At 43.7% G+C, this 18668-nt stretch overlaps 14 non-coding genes across 14 annotated transcripts; all 14 read right to left on the bottom strand.

Annotated features, from left to right (window-relative positions):
- Positions 1 to 341: 341 nt before the first annotated feature.
- TRNAG-UCC (transfer RNA glycine (anticodon UCC)) lies at positions 342 to 413 on the bottom strand. Its single transcript has one exon. It is a non-coding gene; the product is annotated as a tRNA-Gly (tRNA).
- A 1497-nt stretch (positions 414 to 1910) lies between these two features.
- On the bottom strand, positions 1911 to 1982 carry TRNAG-UCC (transfer RNA glycine (anticodon UCC)). The gene has a single exon. It is a non-coding gene; the product is annotated as a tRNA-Gly (tRNA).
- An 899-nt stretch (positions 1983 to 2881) lies between these two features.
- On the bottom strand, positions 2882 to 2953 carry TRNAG-UCC (transfer RNA glycine (anticodon UCC)). Its single transcript has one exon. It is a non-coding gene; the product is annotated as a tRNA-Gly (tRNA).
- A 1501-nt stretch (positions 2954 to 4454) lies between these two features.
- Positions 4455 to 4526, bottom strand: TRNAG-UCC (transfer RNA glycine (anticodon UCC)). The gene has a single exon. It is a non-coding gene; the product is annotated as a tRNA-Gly (tRNA).
- Positions 4527 to 5425: 899 nt separating this feature from the next.
- TRNAG-UCC (transfer RNA glycine (anticodon UCC)) lies at positions 5426 to 5497 on the bottom strand. Its single transcript has one exon. It is a non-coding gene; the product is annotated as a tRNA-Gly (tRNA).
- A 1497-nt stretch (positions 5498 to 6994) lies between these two features.
- TRNAG-UCC (transfer RNA glycine (anticodon UCC)) lies at positions 6995 to 7066 on the bottom strand. The gene has a single exon. It is a non-coding gene; the product is annotated as a tRNA-Gly (tRNA).
- Positions 7067 to 7965: 899 nt separating this feature from the next.
- On the bottom strand, positions 7966 to 8037 carry TRNAG-UCC (transfer RNA glycine (anticodon UCC)). The gene has a single exon. It is a non-coding gene; the product is annotated as a tRNA-Gly (tRNA).
- Positions 8038 to 9548: 1511 nt separating this feature from the next.
- TRNAG-UCC (transfer RNA glycine (anticodon UCC)) lies at positions 9549 to 9620 on the bottom strand. The gene has a single exon. It is a non-coding gene; the product is annotated as a tRNA-Gly (tRNA).
- An 899-nt stretch (positions 9621 to 10519) lies between these two features.
- On the bottom strand, positions 10520 to 10591 carry TRNAG-UCC (transfer RNA glycine (anticodon UCC)). The gene has a single exon. It is a non-coding gene; the product is annotated as a tRNA-Gly (tRNA).
- Positions 10592 to 12098: 1507 nt separating this feature from the next.
- TRNAG-UCC (transfer RNA glycine (anticodon UCC)) lies at positions 12099 to 12170 on the bottom strand. Its single transcript has one exon. It is a non-coding gene; the product is annotated as a tRNA-Gly (tRNA).
- Positions 12171 to 14648: 2478 nt separating this feature from the next.
- Positions 14649 to 14720, bottom strand: TRNAG-UCC (transfer RNA glycine (anticodon UCC)). Its single transcript has one exon. It is a non-coding gene; the product is annotated as a tRNA-Gly (tRNA).
- Positions 14721 to 15619: 899 nt separating this feature from the next.
- On the bottom strand, positions 15620 to 15691 carry TRNAG-UCC (transfer RNA glycine (anticodon UCC)). The gene has a single exon. It is a non-coding gene; the product is annotated as a tRNA-Gly (tRNA).
- A 1512-nt stretch (positions 15692 to 17203) lies between these two features.
- On the bottom strand, positions 17204 to 17275 carry TRNAG-UCC (transfer RNA glycine (anticodon UCC)). Its single transcript has one exon. It is a non-coding gene; the product is annotated as a tRNA-Gly (tRNA).
- Positions 17276 to 18174: 899 nt separating this feature from the next.
- On the bottom strand, positions 18175 to 18246 carry TRNAG-UCC (transfer RNA glycine (anticodon UCC)). The gene has a single exon. It is a non-coding gene; the product is annotated as a tRNA-Gly (tRNA).
- Between the last annotated feature and the right edge of the window lie 422 nt (positions 18247 to 18668).

Genomic DNA, 18668 nt, shown 5'->3' with positions numbered 1-18668 from the left:
TTATCGGTGGATCTTGCATATTTTTTTCAGAGGCTAGATATTGCCTAGAAATGCTTTTTAACATAGAGATGCTGGAGTTATAATGTCTGGTCGGGCCTCAGCCCTTTCATTGTCTGCCCACTGTAACATATTTATTACCAGCACATGTGAGTGGTGACTCTGCTTTATGGAACTTATCATATATTAGGGCAATGAATATAGCAGAAGGGGCGATCGAGATGTTTGCCTACGTATTTGTTTATTTTTTTATATCTGGCTGATTAATCTGTTCATGATATTTCCATTTTGTGACATATTGCATTAAAATATATCCAGCTTGCAGAATATATAAGTATTTGTACTGCGTTGGCCGGGAATCGAACCCGGGTCAACTGCTTGGAAGGCAGCTATGCTCACCACTATACCACCAACGCCCTATGATCTGTATGCTCTCGGTTCTAAACATTACGACCCTGAGTGCAATGTCTATCTTGCACCAGCTTCAACGGTGCATTTGGTTTAGATACCAACATGAAAAGCAGTAGAAAGTTTTTAGCAGAGGGTAAGGAACTGGGATTGAAACCAAGGTCAAAGCTGTGCGGAAGAGAAGAATGGAAAGCAGTAGTACAAATAATAGATATGAACATATAGATGCAGCATGGGAAGCAAAGCAGGGAAGAGAAAGAGAGAACATTCCAGGAAATGCCCAGGAGATAGATAATAGCACAACTAAAAGGGAAGAATGAAATTCAAAGCATGCCCAGAAAAGTGTTTGAAGGTCCCACCAGTCATTTATGCTTATTATTGTGTGTCTTTACTTTCAAAGTACAGGGTGGATCCTTTTACGATCCCTCTCTTGTATTTCAGCAGACACAGATAGTTGAGAAGTCTTTTCTCACATAGCTGGCAAAAGCTTGCGCTTTTACTTGCTGGCAGCCTGGGAATGACAGCTTGGTCCTTGGAAGAAAAATCAAGCAAAATTAGCAGAGGATGGTTTCGATCCATCAACCTCTGGGTTATGGGCCCAGCACGCTTCCGCTGCGCCACTCTGCTCCGTTGTGAAAGTGTTCTCTTTATGCAAATAAGGAGCATTCAGCAGAGTAGAGTGGGATTGGTCGGGCTCTCACCTCATTTGCCTAAGTATATCGCAAGGCATGCTGGGTGCAGAAAAACTTAATCTTCCCCTCTCACAATCAGTCATAACTGAAAGCCAGACACTCTCAGGCACTAGCCGTTTCAAACATTTATCAAGACAGCAGCTCTTGAACCCTCTATATCTCTCTCTGTGATACTAGCGCTAACATGCTCAGGATTTGGCTTTACCTGGGAGCCAGAGATCTACCCGGTGTGAGGCTTTTGAGCGTTTGGGAGCGTTGTGGACGTTGGACAGGAAACTATGCAAATTTCAAGCATCCAACCTTCCTGCTGCAGTGAGAGGCTCTTTCCATGGACATCTGCCTCTTGGATTCCTCTCAACTTGCCTTCTGATAAAACATTTTGTGAGCTGCAGTTACCTTCGACAGCTACGAGGTGGCGCTACATTCAGGTCAGAGCACAAGTATGCAAAAATGTTACGGACTTTGGCCAGATTTATCGGTGGGTCTTGCATATTTTTTTCAGAGGCTAGAAATTGCCTAGAAATGCTTTTTAACATAGAGATGCTGGAGGTATAATGTCTGGTCGGGCCTCAGCCCTTTCATTGCCTGCCCAAAATAACATATTTATTACCAGCACATGTGAATGGCGACTCTGCTTTATGAAACTTATCATATATTAGGACAATGAATATAGCAGAAGGGGCGATTGAGATGTTTGCCTACGTATTTTTTAATTTCTATATATATGGCTGATTAATCTGTTCATGATATTTCCATTTTGTGACATGTTGAACTAAAATATATCCTGCTTGCAGAATACATAAGTATTTGCACTGCGTTGGCCGGGAATCGAACCCGGGTCAACTGCATGGAAGGCAGCTATGCTCACCACTATACCACCAACGCCCTCTGTCATTTATGCTTATTATTGTGTCTCTTTACTTTCAAAGTAAAGGGTGGATCCTTTGACGATCCCTCTCTTGTATTTCAGCAGACACAGATAGTTGAGAAGTCTTTTCTCACATAGCTGGCGCAAGCTTGCGCTTTTCCTTTCTGGCAGCGTGGAAATGACAGCTTGGTCCTTGGAAGGAAAATAAAGCAAATTTAGCAGAGGATGGTTTCGATCCATCGACCTCTGGGTTATGGGCCCAGCACGCTTCCGCTGCGCCACTCTGCTCCTCTGTGAAAGTGTTCTCTTTATGCAGATGAGGAGCATTCAGTGGAGTGACGTGGGCGTTCGGGACGTGAGAGGACGTTGGACAGGAAACTATGCAAATTTGAAGCATCCAACCTTCCTGCTGTAGTCAGAGGCTCTTTCTATGGACATCTGCCTCTTGGATTCCTCTCAACTTGCCCTCTTATGAAACATTTTGTGAGCTGCAGTTACCTCCGATGGCTACAAGGTGGCGCTACATTCAGGTGAGAGCACAAGTATGCCCAAAATGTTAGTGACTTTTGCCAGATTTATCGGTGGATCTTGCATATTTTTTTCAGAGGCTAGATATTGCCTAGAAATGCTTTTTAACATAGAGATGCTGGAGTTATAATGTCTGGTCGGGCCTCAGCCCTTTCATTGTCTGCCCACTGTAACATATTTATTACCAGCACATGTGAGTGGTGACTCTGCTTTATGGAACTTATCATATATTAGGGCAATGAATATAGCAGAAGGGGCGATCGAGATGTTTGCCTACGTATTTGTTTATTTTTTTATATCTGGCTGATTAATCTGTTCATGATATTTCCATTTTGTGACATATTGCATTAAAATATATCCAGCTTGCAGAATATATAAGTATTTGTACTGCGTTGGCCGGGAATCGAACCCGGGTCAACTGCTTGGAAGGCAGCTATGCTCACCACTATACCACCAACGCCCTATGATCTGTATGCTCTCGGTTCTAAACATTACGACCCTGAGTGCAATGTCTATCTTGCACCAGCTTCAACGGTGCATTTGGTTTAGATACCAACATGAAAAGCAGTAGAAAGTTTTTAGCAGAGGGTAAGGAACTGGGATTGAAACCAAGGTCAAAGCTGTGCGGAAGAGAAGAATGGAAAGCAGTAGTACAAATAATAGATATGAACATATAGATGCAGCATGGGAAGCAAAGCAGGGAAGAGAAAGAGAGAACATTCCAGGAAATGCCCAGGAGATAGATAATAGCACAACTAAAAGGGAAGAATGAAATTCAAAGCATGCCCAGAAAAGTGTTTGAAGGTCCCACCAGTCATTTATGCTTATTATTGTGTGTCTTTACTTTCAAAGTACAGGGTGGATCCTTTTACGATCCCTCTCTTGTATTTCAGCAGACACAGATAGTTGAGAAGTCTTTTCTCACATAGCTGGCAAAAGCTTGCGCTTTTACTTGCTGGCAGCCTGGGAATGACAGCTTGGTCCTTGGAAGAAAAATCAAGCAAAATTAGCAGAGGATGGTTTCGATCCATCGACCTCTGGGTTATGGGCCCAGCACGCTTCCGCTGCGCCACTCTGCTCCGTTGTGAAAGTGTTCTCTTTATGCAAATAAGGAGCATTCAGCAGAGTAGAGTGGGATTGGTCGGGCTCTCACCTCATTTGCCTAAGTATATCGCAAGGCATGCTGGGTGCAGAAAAACTTAATCTTCCCCTCTCACAATCAGTCATAACTGAAAGCCAGACACTCTCAGGCACTAGCCGTTTCAAACATTTATCAAGACAGCAGCTCTTGAACCCTCTATATCTCTCTCTGTGATACTAGCGCTAACATGCTCAGGATTTGGCTTTACCTGGGAGCCAGAGATCTACCCGGTGAGGACGAGGCTTTTGAGCGTTTGGGAGCGTTCGGGACGTTGGACAGGAAACTATGCAAATTTCAAGCATCCAACCTTCCTGCTGCAGTGAGAGGCTCTTTCCATGGACATCTGCCTCTTGGATTCCTCTCAACTTGCCTTCTGATAAAACATTTTGTGAGCTGCAGTTACCTTCGACAGCTACGAGGTGGCGCTACATTCAGGTCAGAGCACAAGTATGCAAAAATGTTACGGACTTTGGCCAGATTTATCGGTGGGTCTTGCATATTTTTTTCAGAGGCTAGAAATTGCCTAGAAATGCTTTTTAACATAGAGATGCTGGAGGTATAATGTCTGGTCGGGCCTCAGCCCTTTCATTGCCTGCCCAAAATAACATATTTATTACCAGCACATGTGAATGGCGACTCTGCTTTATGAAACTTATCATATATTAGGACAATGAATATAGCAGAAGGGGTGATTGAGATGTTTGCCTACGTATTTTTTAATTTCTATATATATGGCTGATTAATCTGTTCATGATATTTCCATTTTGTGACATGTTGAACTAAAATATATCCTGCTTGCAGAATACATAAGTATTTGCACTGCGTTGGCCGGGAATTGAACCCGGGTCAACTGCATGGAAGGCAGCTATGCTCACCACTATACCACCAACGCCCTCTGTCATTTATGCTTATTATTGTGTCTCTTTACTTTCAAAGTAAAGGGTGGATCCTTTGACGATCCCTCTCTTGTATTTCAGCAGACACAGATAGTTGAGAAGTCTTTTCTCACATAGCTGGCGCAAGCTTGCGCTTTTCCTTTCTGGCAGCGTGGAAATGACAGCTTGGTCCTTGGAAGGAAAATAAAGCAAATTTAGCAGAGGATGGTTTCGATCCATCGACCTCTGGGTTATGGGCCCAGCACGCTTCCGCTGCGCCACTCTGCTCCTCTGTGAAAGTGTTCTCTTTATGCAGATGAGGAGCATTCAGTGGAGTGACGTGGGCGTTCGGGACGTGAGAGGACGTTGGACAGGAAACTATGCAAATTTGAAGCATCCAACCTTCCTGCTGTAGTCAGAGGCTCTTTCTATGGACATCTGCCTCTTGGATTCCTCTCAACTTGCCCTCTTATGAAACATTTTGTGAGCTGCAGTTACCTCCGATGGCTACAAGGTGGCGCTACATTCAGGTGAGAGCACAAGTATGCCCAAAATGTTAGTGACTTTTGCCAGATTTATCGGTGGATCTTGCATATTTTTTTCAGAGGCTAGATATTGCCTAGAAATGCTTTTTAACATAGAGATGCTGGAGTTATAATGTCTGGTCGGGCCTCAGCCCTTTCATTGTCTGCCCACTGTAACATATTTATTACCAGCACATGTGAGTGGTGACTCTGCTTTATGGAACTTATCATATATTAGGGCAATGAATATAGCAGAAGGGGCGATCGAGATGTTTGCCTACGTATTTGTTTATTTTTTTATATCTGGCTGATTAATCTGTTCATGATATTTCCATTTTGTGACATATTGCATTAAAATATATCCAGCTTGCAGAATATATAAGTATTTGTACTGCGTTGGCCGGGAATCGAACCCGGGTCAACTGCTTGGAAGGCAGCTATGCTCACCACTATACCACCAACGCCCTATGATCTGTATGCTCTCGGTTCTAAACATTACGACCCTGAGTGCAATGTCTATCTTGCACCAGCTTCAACGGTGCATTTGGTTTAGATACCAACATGAAAAGCAGTAGAAAGTTTTTAGCAGAGGGTAAGGAACTGGGATTGAAACCAAGGTCAAAGCTGTGCGGAAGAGAAGAATGGAAAGCAGTAGTACAAATAATAGATATGAACATATAGATGCAGCATGGGAAGCAAAGCAGGGAAGAGAAAGAGAGAACATTCCAGGAAATGCCCAGGAGATAGATAATAGCACAACTAAAAGGGAAGAATGAAATTCAAAGCATGCCCAGAAAAGTGTTTGAAGGTCCCACCAGTCATTTATGCTTATTATTGTGTGTCTTTACTTTCAAAGTACAGGGTGGATCCTTTTACGATCCCTCTCTTGTATTTCAGCAGACACAGATAGTTGAGAAGTCTTTTCTCACATAGCTGGCAAAAGCTTGCGCTTTTACTTGCTGGCAGCCTGGGAATGACAGCTTGGTCCTTGGAAGAAAAATCAAGCAAAATTAGCAGAGGATGGTTTCGATCCATCGACCTCTGGGTTATGGGCCCAGCACGCTTCCGCTGCGCCACTCTGCTCCGTTGTGAAAGTGTTCTCTTTATGCAAATAAGGAGCATTCAGCAGAGTAGAGTGGGATTGGTCGGGCTCTCACCTCATTTGCCTAAGTATATCGCAAGGCATGCTGGGTGCAGAAAAACTTAATCTTCCCCTCTCACAATCAGTCATAACTGAAAGCCAGACACTCTCAGGCACTAGCCGTTTCAAACATTTATCAAGACAGCAGCTCTTGAACCCTCTATATCTCTCTCTGTGATACTAGCGCTAACATGCTCAGGATTTGGCTTTACCTGGGAGCCAGAGATCTACCCGGTGTGAGGCTTTTGAGCGTTTGGGAGCGTTCGGGACGTTGGACAGGAAACTATGCAAATTTCAAGCATCCAACCTTCCTGCTGCAGTGAGAGGCTCTTTCCATGGACATCTGCCTCTTGGATTCCTCTCAACTTGCCTTCTGATAAAACATTTTGTGAGCTGCAGTTACCTTCGACAGCTACGAGGTGGCGCTACATTCAGGTCAGAGCACAAGTATGCAAAAATGTTACGGACTTTGGCCAGATTTATCGGTGGGTCTTGCATATTTTTTTCAGAGGCTAGAAATTGCCTAGAAATGCTTTTTAACATAGAGATGCTGGAGGTATAATGTCTGGTCGGGCCTCAGCCCTTTCATTGCCTGCCCAAAATAACATATTTATTACCAGCACATGTGAATGGCGACTCTGCTTTATGAAACTTATCATATATTAGGACAATGAATATAGCAGAAGGGGCGATTGAGATGTTTGCCTACGTATTTTTTAATTTCTATATATATGGCTGATTAATCTGTTCATGATATTTCCATTTTGTGACATGTTGAACTAAAATATATCCTGCTTGCAGAATACATAAGTATTTGCACTGCGTTGGCCGGGAATCGAACCCGGGTCAACTGCTTGGAAGGCAGCTATGCTCACCACTATACCACCAACGCCCTCTGTCATTTATGCTTATTATTGTGTCTCTTTACTTTCAAAGTAAAGGGTGGATCCTTTGACGATCCCTCTCTTGTATTTCAGCAGACACAGATAGTTGAGAAGTCTTTTCTCACATAGCTGGCGCAAGCTTGCGCTTTTCCTTTCTGGCAGCGTGGAAATGACAGCTTGGTCCTTGGAAGGAAAATAAAGCAAATTTAGCAGAGGATGGTTTCGATCCATCGACCTCTGGGTTATGGGCCCAGCACGCTTCCGCTGCGCCACTCTGCTCCTATGTGAAAGTGTTCTCTTTATGCAGATGAGGAGCATTCAGTGGAGTGACGTGGGCGTTCGGGACGTGAGAGGACGTTGGACAGGAAACTATGCAAATTTGAAGCATCCAACCTTCCTGCTGTAGTCAGAGGCTCTTTCTATGGACATCTGCCTCTTGGATTCCTCTCAACTTGCCCTCTTATGAAACATTTTGTGAGCTGCAGTTACCTCCGATGGCTACAAGGTGGCGCTACATTCAGGTGAGAGCACAAGTATGCCCAAAATGTTAGTGACTTTTGCCAGATTTATCGGTGGATCTTGCATATTTTTTTCAGAGGCTAGATATTGCCTAGAAATGCTTTTTAACATAGAGATGCTGGAGTTATAATGTCTGGTCGGGCCTCAGCCCTTTCATTGTCTGCCCACTGTAACATATTTATTACCAGCACATGTGAGTGGTGACTCTGCTTTATGGAACTTATCATATATTAGGGCAATGAATATAGCAGAAGGGGCGATCGAGATGTTTGCCTACGTATTTGTTTATTTTTTTATATCTGGCTGATTAATCTGTTCATGATATTTCCATTTTGTGACATATTGCATTAAAATATATCCAGCTTGCAGAATATATAAGTATTTGTACTGCGTTGGCCGGGAATCGAACCCGGGTCAACTGCTTGGAAGGCAGCTATGCTCACCACTATACCACCAACGCCCTATGATCTGTATGCTCTCGGTTCTAAACATTACGACCCTGAGTGCAATGTCTATCTTGCACCAGCTTCAACGGTGCATTTGGTTTAGATACCAACATGAAAAGCAGTAGAAGGTTTTTAGCAGAGGGTAAGGAACTGGGATTGAAACCAAGGTCAAAGCTGTGCGGAAGAGAAGAATGGAAAGCAGTAGTACAAATAAAGATATGAACATATAGATGCAGCATGGGAAGCAAAGCAGGGAAGAGAAAGAGAGAACATTCCAGGAAATGCCCAGGAGATAGATAATAGCACAACTAAAAGGGAAGAATGAAATTCAAAGCATGCCCAGAAAAGTGTTTGAAGGTCCCACCAGTCATTTATGCTTATTATTGTGTGTCTTTACTTTCAAAGTACAGGGTGGATCCTTTTACGATCCCTCTCTTGTATTTCAGCAGACACAGATAGTTGAGAAGTCTTTTCTCACATAGCTGGCAAAAGCTTGCGCTTTTACTTGCTGGCAGCCTGGGAATGACAGCTTGCTCCTTGGAAGAAAAATCAAGCAAAATTAGCAGAGGATGGTTTCGATCCATCGACCTCTGGGTTATGGGCCCAGCACGCTTCCGCTGCGCCACTCTGCTCCGTTGTGAAAGTGTTCTCTTTATGCAAATAAGGAGCATTCAGCAGAGTAGAGTGGGATTGGTCGGGCTCTCACCTCATTAGCCTAAGTATATCGCAAGGCATGCTGGGTGCAGAAAAACTTAATCTTCCCCTCTAACAATCAGTCATAACTGAAAGCCAGACACTCTCAGGCACTAGCCGTTTCAAACATTTATCAAGACAGCAGCTCTTGAACCCTCTATATCTCTCTCTGTGATACTAGCGCTAACATGCTCAGGATTTGGCTTTACCTGGGAGCCAGAGATCTACCCGGTGAGGGCTTGCCCGGTGTGAGGCTTTTGAGCGTTTGGGAGCGTTCGGGACGTTGGACAGGAAACTATGCAAATTTCAAGCATCCAACCTTCCTGCTGCAGTGAGAGGCTCTTTCCATGGACATCTGCCTCTTGGATTCCTCTCAACTTGCCTTCTGATAAAACATTTTGTGAGCTGCAGTTACCTTCGACAGCTACGAGGTGGCGCTACATTCAGGTCAGAGCACAAGTATGCAAAAATGTTACGGACTTTGGCCAGATTTATCGGTGGGTCTTGCATATTTTTTTCAGAGGCTAGAAATTGCCTAGAAATGCTTTTTAACATAGAGATGCTGGAGGTATAATGTCTGGTCGGGCCTCAGCCCTTTCATTGCCTGCCCAAAATAACATATTTATTACCAGCACATGTGAATGGCGACTCTGCTTTATGAAACTTATCATATATTAGGACAATGAATATAGCAGAAGGGGCGATTGAGATGTTTGCCTACGTATTTTTTAATTTCTATATATATGGCTGATTAATCTGTTCATGATATTTCCATTTTGTGACATGTTGAACTAAAATATATCCTGCTTGCAGAATACATAAGTATTTGCACTGCGTTGGCCGGGAATCGAACCCGGGTCAACTGTATGGAAGGCAGCTATGCTCACCACTATACCACCAACGCCCTCTGTCATTTATGCTTATTATTGTGTCTCTTTACTTTCAAAGTAAAGGGTGGATCCTTTGACGATCCCTCTCTTGTATTTCAGCAGACACAGATAGTTGAGAAGTCTTTTCTCACATAGCTGGCGCAAGCTTGCGCTTTTCCTTTCTGGCAGCGTGGAAATGACAGCTTGGTCCTTGGAAGGAAAATAAAGCAAATTTAGCAGAGGATGGTTTCGATCCATCGACCTCTGGGTTATGGGCCCAGCACGCTTCCGCTGCGCCACTCTGCTCCTCTGTGAAAGTGTTCTCTTTATGCAGATGAGGAGCATTCAGTGGAGTGACGTGGGCGTTCGGGACGTGAGAGGACGTTGGACAGGAAACTATGCAAATTTGAAGCATCCAACCTTCCTGCTGTAGTCAGAGGCTCTTTCTATGGACATCTGCCTCTTGGATTCCTCTCAACTTGCCCTCTTATGAAACATTTTGTGAGCTGCAGTTACCTCCGATGGCTACAAGGTGGCGCTACATTCAGGTGAGAGCACAAGTATGCCCAAAATGTTAGTGACTTTTGCCAGATTTATCGGTGGATCTTGCATATTTTTTTCAGAGGCTAGATATTGCCTAGAAATGCTTTTTAACATAGAGATGCTGGAGTTATAATGTCTGGTCGGGCCTCAGCCCTTTCATTGTCTGCCCACTGTAACATATTTATTACCAGCACATGTGAGTGGTGACTCTGCTTTATGGAACTTATCATATATTAGGGCAATGAATATAGCAGAAGGGGCGATCGAGATGTTTGCCTACGTATTTGTTTATTTTTTTATATCTGGCTGATTAATCTGTTCATGATATTTCCATTTTGTGACATATTGCATTAAAATATATCCAGCTTGCAGAATATATAAGTATTTGTACTGCGTTGGCCGGGAATCGAACCCGGGTCAACTGCTTGGAAGGCAGCTATGCTCACCACTATACCACCAACGCCCTATGATCTGTATGCTCTCGGTTCTAAACATTACGACCCTGAGTGCAATGTCTATCTTGCACCAGCTTCAACGGTGCATTTGGTTTAGATACCAACATGAAAAGCAGTAGAAAGTTTTTAGCAGAGGGTAAGGAACTGGGATTGAAACCAAGGTCAAAGCTGTGCGGAAGAGAAGAATGGAAAGCAGTAGTACAAATAATAGATATGAACATATAGATGCAGCATGGGAAGCAAAGCAGGGAAGAGAAAGAGAGAACATTCCAGGAAATGCCCAGGAGATAGATAATAGCACAACTAAAAGGGAAGAATGAAATTCAAAGCATGCCCAGAAAAGTGTTTGAAGGTCCCACCAGTCATTTATGCTTATTATTGTGTGTCTTTACTTTCAAAGTACAGGGTGGATCCTTTTACGATCCCTCTCTTGTATTTCAGCAGACACAGATAGTTGAGAAGTCTTTTCTCACATAGCTGGCAAAAGCTTGCGCTTTTACTTGCTGGCAGCCTGGGAATGACAGCTTGGTCCTTGGAAGAAAAATCAAGCAAAATTAGCAGAGGATGGTTTCGATCCATCGACCTCTGGGTTATGGGCCCAGCACGCTTCCGCTGCGCCACTCTGCTCCGTTGTGAAAGTGTTCTCTTTATGCAAATAAGGAGCATTCAGCAGAGTAGAGTGGGATTGGTCGGGCTCTCACCTCATTTGCCTAAGTATATCGCAAGGCATGCTGGGTGCAGAAAAACTTAATCTTCCCCTCTCACAATCAGTCATAACTGAAAGCCAGACACTCTCAGGCACTAGCCGTTTCAAACATTTATCAAGACAGCAGCTCTTGAACCCTCTATATCTCTCTCTGTGATACTAGCGCTAACATGCTCAGGATTTGGCTTTACCTGGGAGCCAGAGATCTACCCGGTGTGAGGCTTTTGAGCGTTTGGGAGCGTTCGGGACGTGAGTGGACGTTGGACAGGAAACTATGCAAATTTCAAGCATCCAACCTTCCTGCTGCAGTGAGAGGCTCTTTCCATGGACATCTGCCTCTTGGATTCCTCTCAACTTGCCTTCTGATAAAACATTTTGTGAGCTGCAGTTACCTTCGACAGCTACGAGGTGGCGCTACATTCAGGTCAGAGCACAAGTATGCAAAAATGTTACGGACTTTGGCCAGATTTATCGGTGGGTCTTGCATATTTTTTTCAGAGGCTAGAAATTGCCTAGAAATGCTTTTTAACATAGAGATGCTGGAGGTATAATGTCTGGTCGGGCCTCAGCCCTTTCATTGCCTGCCCAAAATAACATATTTATTACCAGCACATGTGAATGGCGACTCTGCTTTATGAAACTTATCATATATTAGGACAATGAATATAGCAGAAGGGGCGATTGAGATGTTTGCCTACGTATTTTTTAATTTCTATATATATGGCTGATTAATCTGTTCATGATATTTCCATTTTGTGACATGTTGAACTAAAATATATCCTGCTTGCAGAATACATAAGTATTTGCACTGCGTTGGCCGGGAATCGAACCCGGGTCAACTGCTTGGAAGGCAGCTATGCTCACCACTATACCACCAACGCCCTCTGTCATTTATGCTTATTATTGTGTCTCTTTACTTTCAAAGTAAAGGGTGGATCCTTTGACGATCCCTCTCTTGTATTTCAGCAGACACAGATAGTTGAGAAGTCTTTTCTCACATAGCTGGCGCAAGCTTGCGCTTTTCCTTTCTGGCAGCGTGGAAATGACAGCTTGGTCCTTGGAAGGAAAATAAAGCAAATTTAGCAGAGGATGGTTTCGATCCATCGACCTCTGGGTTATGGGCCCAGCACGCTTCCGCTGCGCCACTCTGCTCCTCTGTGAAAGTGTTCTCTTTATGCAGATGAGGAGCATTCAGTGGAGTGACGTGGGCGTTCGGGACGTGAGAGGACGTTGGACAGGAAACTATGCAAATTTGAAGCATCCAACCTTCCTGCTGTAGTCAGAGGCTCTTTCTATGGACATCTGCCTCTTGGATTCCTCTCAACTTGCCCTCTTATGAAACATTTTGTGAGCTGCAGTTACCTCCGATGGCTACAAGGTGGCGCTACATTCAGGTGAGAGCACAAGTATGCCCAAAATGTTAGTGACTTTTGCCAGATTTATCGGTGGATCTTGCATATTTTTTTCAGAGGCTAGATATTGCCTAGAAATGCTTTTTAACATAGAGATGCTGGAGTTATAATGTCTGGTCGGGCCTCAGCCCTTTCATTGTCTGCCCACTGTAACATATTTATTACCAGCACATGTGAGTGGTGACTCTGCTTTATGGAACTTATCATATATTAGGGCAATGAATATAGCAGAAGGGGCGATCGAGATGTTTGCCTACGTATTTGTTTATTTTTTTATATCTGGCTGATTAATCTGTTCATGATATTTCCATTTTGTGACATATTGCATTAAAATATATCCAGCTTGCAGAATATATAAGTATTTGTACTGCGTTGGCTGGGAATCGAACCCGGGTCAACTGCTTGGAAGGCAGCTATGCTCACCACTATACCATCAACGCCCTATGATCTGTATGCTCTCGGTTCTAAACATTACGACCCTGAGTGCAATGTCTATCTTGCACCAGCTTCAACGGTGCATTTGGTTTAGATACCAACATGAAAAGCAGTAGAAAGTTTTTAGCAGAGGGTAAGGAACTGGGATTGAAACCAAGGTCAAAGCTGTGCGGAAGAGAAGAATGGAAAGCAGTAGTACAAATAATAGATATGAACATATAGATGCAGCATGGGAAGCAAAGCAGGGAAGAGAAAGAGAGAACATTCCAGGAAATGCCCAGGAGATAGATAATAGCACAACTAAAAGGGAAGAATGAAATTCAAAGCATGCCCAGAAAAGTGTTTGAAGGTCCCACCAGTCATTTATGCTTATTATTGTGTGTCTTTACTTTCAAAGTACAGGGTGGATCCTTTTACGATCCCTCTCTTGTATTTCAGCAGACACAGATAGTTGAGAAGTCTTTTCTCACATAGCTGGCAAAAGCTTGCGCTTTTACTTGCTGGCAGCCTGGGAATGACAGCTTGGTCCTTGGAAGAAAAATCAAGCAAAATTAGCAGAGGATGGTTTCGATCCATCGACCTCTGGGTTATGGGCCCAGCACGCTTCCGCTGCGCCACTCTGCTCCGTTGTGAAAGTGTTCTCTTTATGCAAATAAGGAGCATTCAGCAGAGTAGAGTGGGATTGGTCGGGCTCTCACCTCATTTGCCTAAGTATATCGCAAGGCATGCTGGGTGCAGAAAAACTTAATCTTCCCCTCTCACAATCAGTCATAACTGAAAGCCAGACACTCTCAGGCACTAGCCGTTTCAAACATTTATCAAGACAGCAGCTCTTGAACCCTCTATATCTCTCTCTGTGATACTAGCGCTAACATGCTCAGGATTTGGCTTTACCTGGGAGCCAGAGATCTACCCGGTGTGAGGCTTTTGAGCGTTTGGGAGCGTTCGGGACGTGAGTGGACGTTGGACAGGAAACTATGCAAATTTCAAGCATCCAACCTTCCTGCTGCAGTGAGAGGCTCTTTCCATGGACATCTGCCTCTTGGATTCCTCTCAACTTGCCTTCTGATAAAACATTTTGTGAGCTGCAGTTACCTTCGACAGCTACGAGGTGGCGCTACATTCAGGTCAGAGCACAAGTATGCAAAAATGTTACGGACTTTGGCCAGATTTATCGGTGGGTCTTGCATATTTTTTTCAGAGGCTAGAAATTGCCTAGAAATGCTTTTTAACATAGAGATGCTGGAGGTATAATGTCTGGTCGGGCCTCAGCCCTTTCATTGCCTGCCCAAAATAACATATTTATTACCAGCACATGTGAATGGCGACTCTGCTTTATGAAACTTATCATATATTAGGACAATGAATATAGCAGAAGGGGCGATTGAGATGTTTGCCTACGTATTTTTTAATTTCTATATATATGGCTGATTAATCTGTTCATGATATTTCCATTTTGTGACATGTTGAACTAAAATATATCCTGCTTGCAGAATACATAAGTATTTGCACTGCGTTGGCCGGGAATCGAACCCGGGTCAACTGCTTGGAAGGCAGCTATGCTCACCACTATACCACCAACGCCCTCTGTCATTTCTGCTTATTATTGTGTCTCTTTACTTTCAAAGTAAAGGGTGGATCCTTTGACGATCCCTCTCTTGTATTTCAGCAGACACAGATAGTTGAGAAGTCTTTTCTCACATAGCTGGCGCAAGCTTGCGCTTTTCCTTTCTGGCAGCGTGGAAATGACAGCTTGGTCCTTGGAAGGAAAATAAAGCAAATTTAGCAGAGGATGGTTTCGATCCATCGACCTCTGGGTTATGGGCCCAGCACGCTTCCGCTGCGCCACTCTGCTCCTCTGTGAAAGTGTTCTCTTTATGCAGATGAGGAGCATTCAGTGGAGTGACGTGGGCGTTCGGGACGTGAGAGGACGTTGGACAGGAAACTATGCAAATTTGAAGCATCCAACCTTCCTGCTGTAGTCAGAGGCTCTTTCTATGGACATCTGCCTCTTGGATTCCTCTCAACTTGCCCTCTTATGAAACATTTTGTGAGCTGCAGTTACCTCCGATGGCTACAAGGTGGCGCTACATTCAGGTGAGAGCACAAGTATGCCCAAAATGTTAGTGACTTTTGCCAGATTTATCGGTGGATCTTGCATATTTTTTTCAGAGGCTAGATATTGCCTAGAAATGCTTTTTAACATAGAGATGCTGGAGTTATAATGTCTGGTCGGGCCTCAGCCCTTTCATTGTCTGCCCACTGTAACATATTTATTACCAGCACATGTGAGTGGTGACTCTGCTTTATGGAACTTATCATATATTAGGGCAATGAATATAGCAGAAGGGGCGATCGAGATGTTTGCCTACGTATTTGTTTATTTTTTTATATCTGGCTGATTAATCTGTTCATGATATTTCCATTTTGTGACATATTGCATTAAAATATATCCAGCTTGCAGAATATATAAGTATTTGTACTGCGTTGGCCGGGAATCGAACCCGGGTCAACTGCTTGGAAGGCAGCTATGCTCACCACTATACCACCAACGCCCTATGATCTGTATGCTCTCGGTTCTAAACATTACGACCCTGAGTGCAATGTCTATCTTGCACCAGCTTCAACGGTGCATTTGGTTTAGATACCAACATGAAAAGCAGTAGAAAGTTTTTAGCAGAGAGTAAGGAACTGGGATTGAAACCAAGGTCAAAGCTGTGCGGAAGAGAAGAATGGAAAGCAGTAGTACAAATAATAGATATGAACATATAGATGCAGCATGGCAAGCAAAGCAGGGAAGAGAAAGAGAGAACATTCCAGGAAATGCCCAGGAGATAGATAATAGCACAACTAAAAGGGAAGAATGAAATTCAAAGCATGCCCAGAAAAGTGTTTGAAGGTCCCACCAGTCATTTATGCTTATTATTGTGTGTCTTTACTTTCAAAGTACAGGGTGGATCCTTTTACGATCCCTCTCTTGTATTTCAGCAGACACAGATAGTTGAGAAGTCTTTTCTCACATAGCTGGCAAAAGCTTGCGCTTTTACTTGCTGGCAGCCTGGGAATGACAGCTTGGTCCTTGGAAGAAAAATCAAGCAAAATTAGCAGAGGATGGTTTCGATCCATCGACCTCTGGGTTATGGGCCCAGCACGCTTCCGCTGCGCCACTCTGCTCCGTTGTGAAAGTGTTCTCTTTATGCAAATAAGGAGCATTCAGCAGAGTAGAGTGGGATTGGTCGGGCTCTCACCTCATTTGCCTAAGTATATCGCAAGGCATGCTGGGTGCAGAAAAACTTAATCTTCCCCTCTAACAATCAGTCATAACTGAAAGCCAGACACTCTCAGGCACTAGCCGTTTCAAACATTTATCAAGACAGCAGCTCTTGAACCCTCTATATCTCTCTCTGTGATACTAGCGCTAACATGCTCAGGATTTGGCTTTACCTGGGAGCCAGAGATCTACCCGGTGAGGGCTTGCCCGGTGTGAGGCTTTTGAGCGTTTGGGAGCGTTCGGGACGTTGGACAGGAAACTATGCAAATTTCAAGCATCCAACCTTCCTGCTGCAGTGAGAGGCTCTTTCCATGGACATCTGCCTCTTGGATTCCTCTCAACTTGCCTTCTGATAAAACATTTTGTGAGCTGCAGTTACCTTCGACAGCTACGAGGTGGCGCTACATTCAGGTCAGAGCACAAGTATGCAAAAATGTTACGGACTTTGGCCAGATTTATCGGTGGGTCTTGCATATTTTTTTCAGAGGCTAGAAATTGCCTAGAAATGCTTTTTAACATAGAGATGCTGGAGGTATAATGTCTGGTCGGGCCTCAGCCCTTTCATTGCCTGCCCAAAATAACATATTTATTACCAGCACATGTGAATGGCGACTCTGCTTTATGAAACTTATCATATATTAGGACAATGAATATAGCAGAAGGGGCGATTGAGATGTTTGCCTACGTATTTTTTAATTTCTATATATATGGCTGATTAATCTGTTCATGATATTTCCATTTTGTGACATGTTGAACTAAAATATATCCTGCTTGCAGAATACATAAGTATTTGCACTGCGTTGGCCGGGAATCAAACCCGGGTCAACTGCATGGAAGGCAGCTATGCTCACCACTATACCACCAACGCCCTCTGTCATTTATGCTTATTATTGTGTCTCTTTACTTTCAAAGTAAAGGGTGGATCCTTTGACGATCCCTCTCTTGTATTTCAGCAGACACAGATAGTTGAGAAGTCTTTTCTCACATAGCTGGCGCAAGCTTGCGCTTTTCCTTTCTGGCAGCGTGGAAATGACAGCTTGGTCCTTGGAAGGAAAATAAAGCAAATTTAGCAGAGGATGGTTTCGATCCATCGACCTCTGGGTTATGGGCCCAGCACGCTTCCGCTGCGCCACTCTGCTCCTCTGTGAAAGTGTTCTCTTTATGCAGATGAGGAGCATTCAGTGGAGTGACGTGGGCGTTCGGGACGTGAGAGGACGTTGGACAGGAAACTATGCAAATTTGAAGCATCCAACCTTCCTGCTGTAGTCAGAGGCTCTTTCTATGGACATCTGCCTCTTGGATTCCTCTCAACTTGCCCTCTTATGAAACATTTTGTGAGCTGCAGTTACCTCCGATGGCTACAAGGTGGCGCTACATTCAGGTGAGAGCACAAGTATGCCCAAAATGTTAGTGACTTTTGCCAGATTTATCGGTGGATCTTGCATATTTTTTTCAGAGGCTAGATATTGCCTAGAAATGCTTTTTAACATAGAGATGCTGGAGTTATAATGTCTGGTCGGGCCTCAGCCCTTTCATTGTCTGCCCACTGTAACATATTTATTACCAGCACATGTGAGTGGTGACTCTGCTTTATGGAACTTATCATATATTAGGGCAATGAATATAGCAGAAGGGGCGATCGAGATGTTTGCCTACGTATTTGTTTATTTTTTTATATCTGGCTGATTAATCTGTTCATGATATTTCCATTTTGTGACATATTGCATTAAAATATATCCAGCTTGCAGAATATATAAGTATTTGTACTGCGTTGGCCGGGAATCGAACCCGGGTCAACTGCTTGGAAGGCAGCTATGCTCACCACTATACCACCAACGCCCTATGATCTGTATGCTCTCGGTTCTAAACATTACGACCCTGAGTGCAATGTCTATCTTGCACCAGCTTCAACGGTGCATTTGGTTTAGATACCAACATGAAAAGCAGTAGAAAGTTTTTAGCAGAGGGTAAGGAACTGGGATTGAAACCAAGGTCAAAGCTGTGCGGAAGAGAAGAATGGAAAGCAGTAGTACAAATAATAGATATGAACATATAGATGCAGCATGGGAAGCAAAGCAGGGAAGAGAAAGAGAGAACATTCCAGGAAATGCCCAGGAGATAGATAATAGCACAACTAAAAGGGAAGAATGAAATTCAAAGCATGCCCAGAAAAGTGTTTGAAGGTCCCACCAGTCATTTATGCTTATTATTGTGTGTCTTTACTTTCAAAGTACAGGGTGGATCCTTTTACGATCCCTCTC

The sequence above is a fragment of the Lissotriton helveticus genome, chromosome 11, assembly GCF_964261635.1.
Source record: "Lissotriton helveticus chromosome 11, aLisHel1.1, whole genome shotgun sequence".
Lineage (NCBI taxonomy): Eukaryota > Metazoa > Chordata > Amphibia > Caudata > Salamandridae > Lissotriton > Lissotriton helveticus.
Note: the sequence above shows the minus strand (reverse complement) of the source record. Positions and strands in the feature narration are given on the sequence as shown.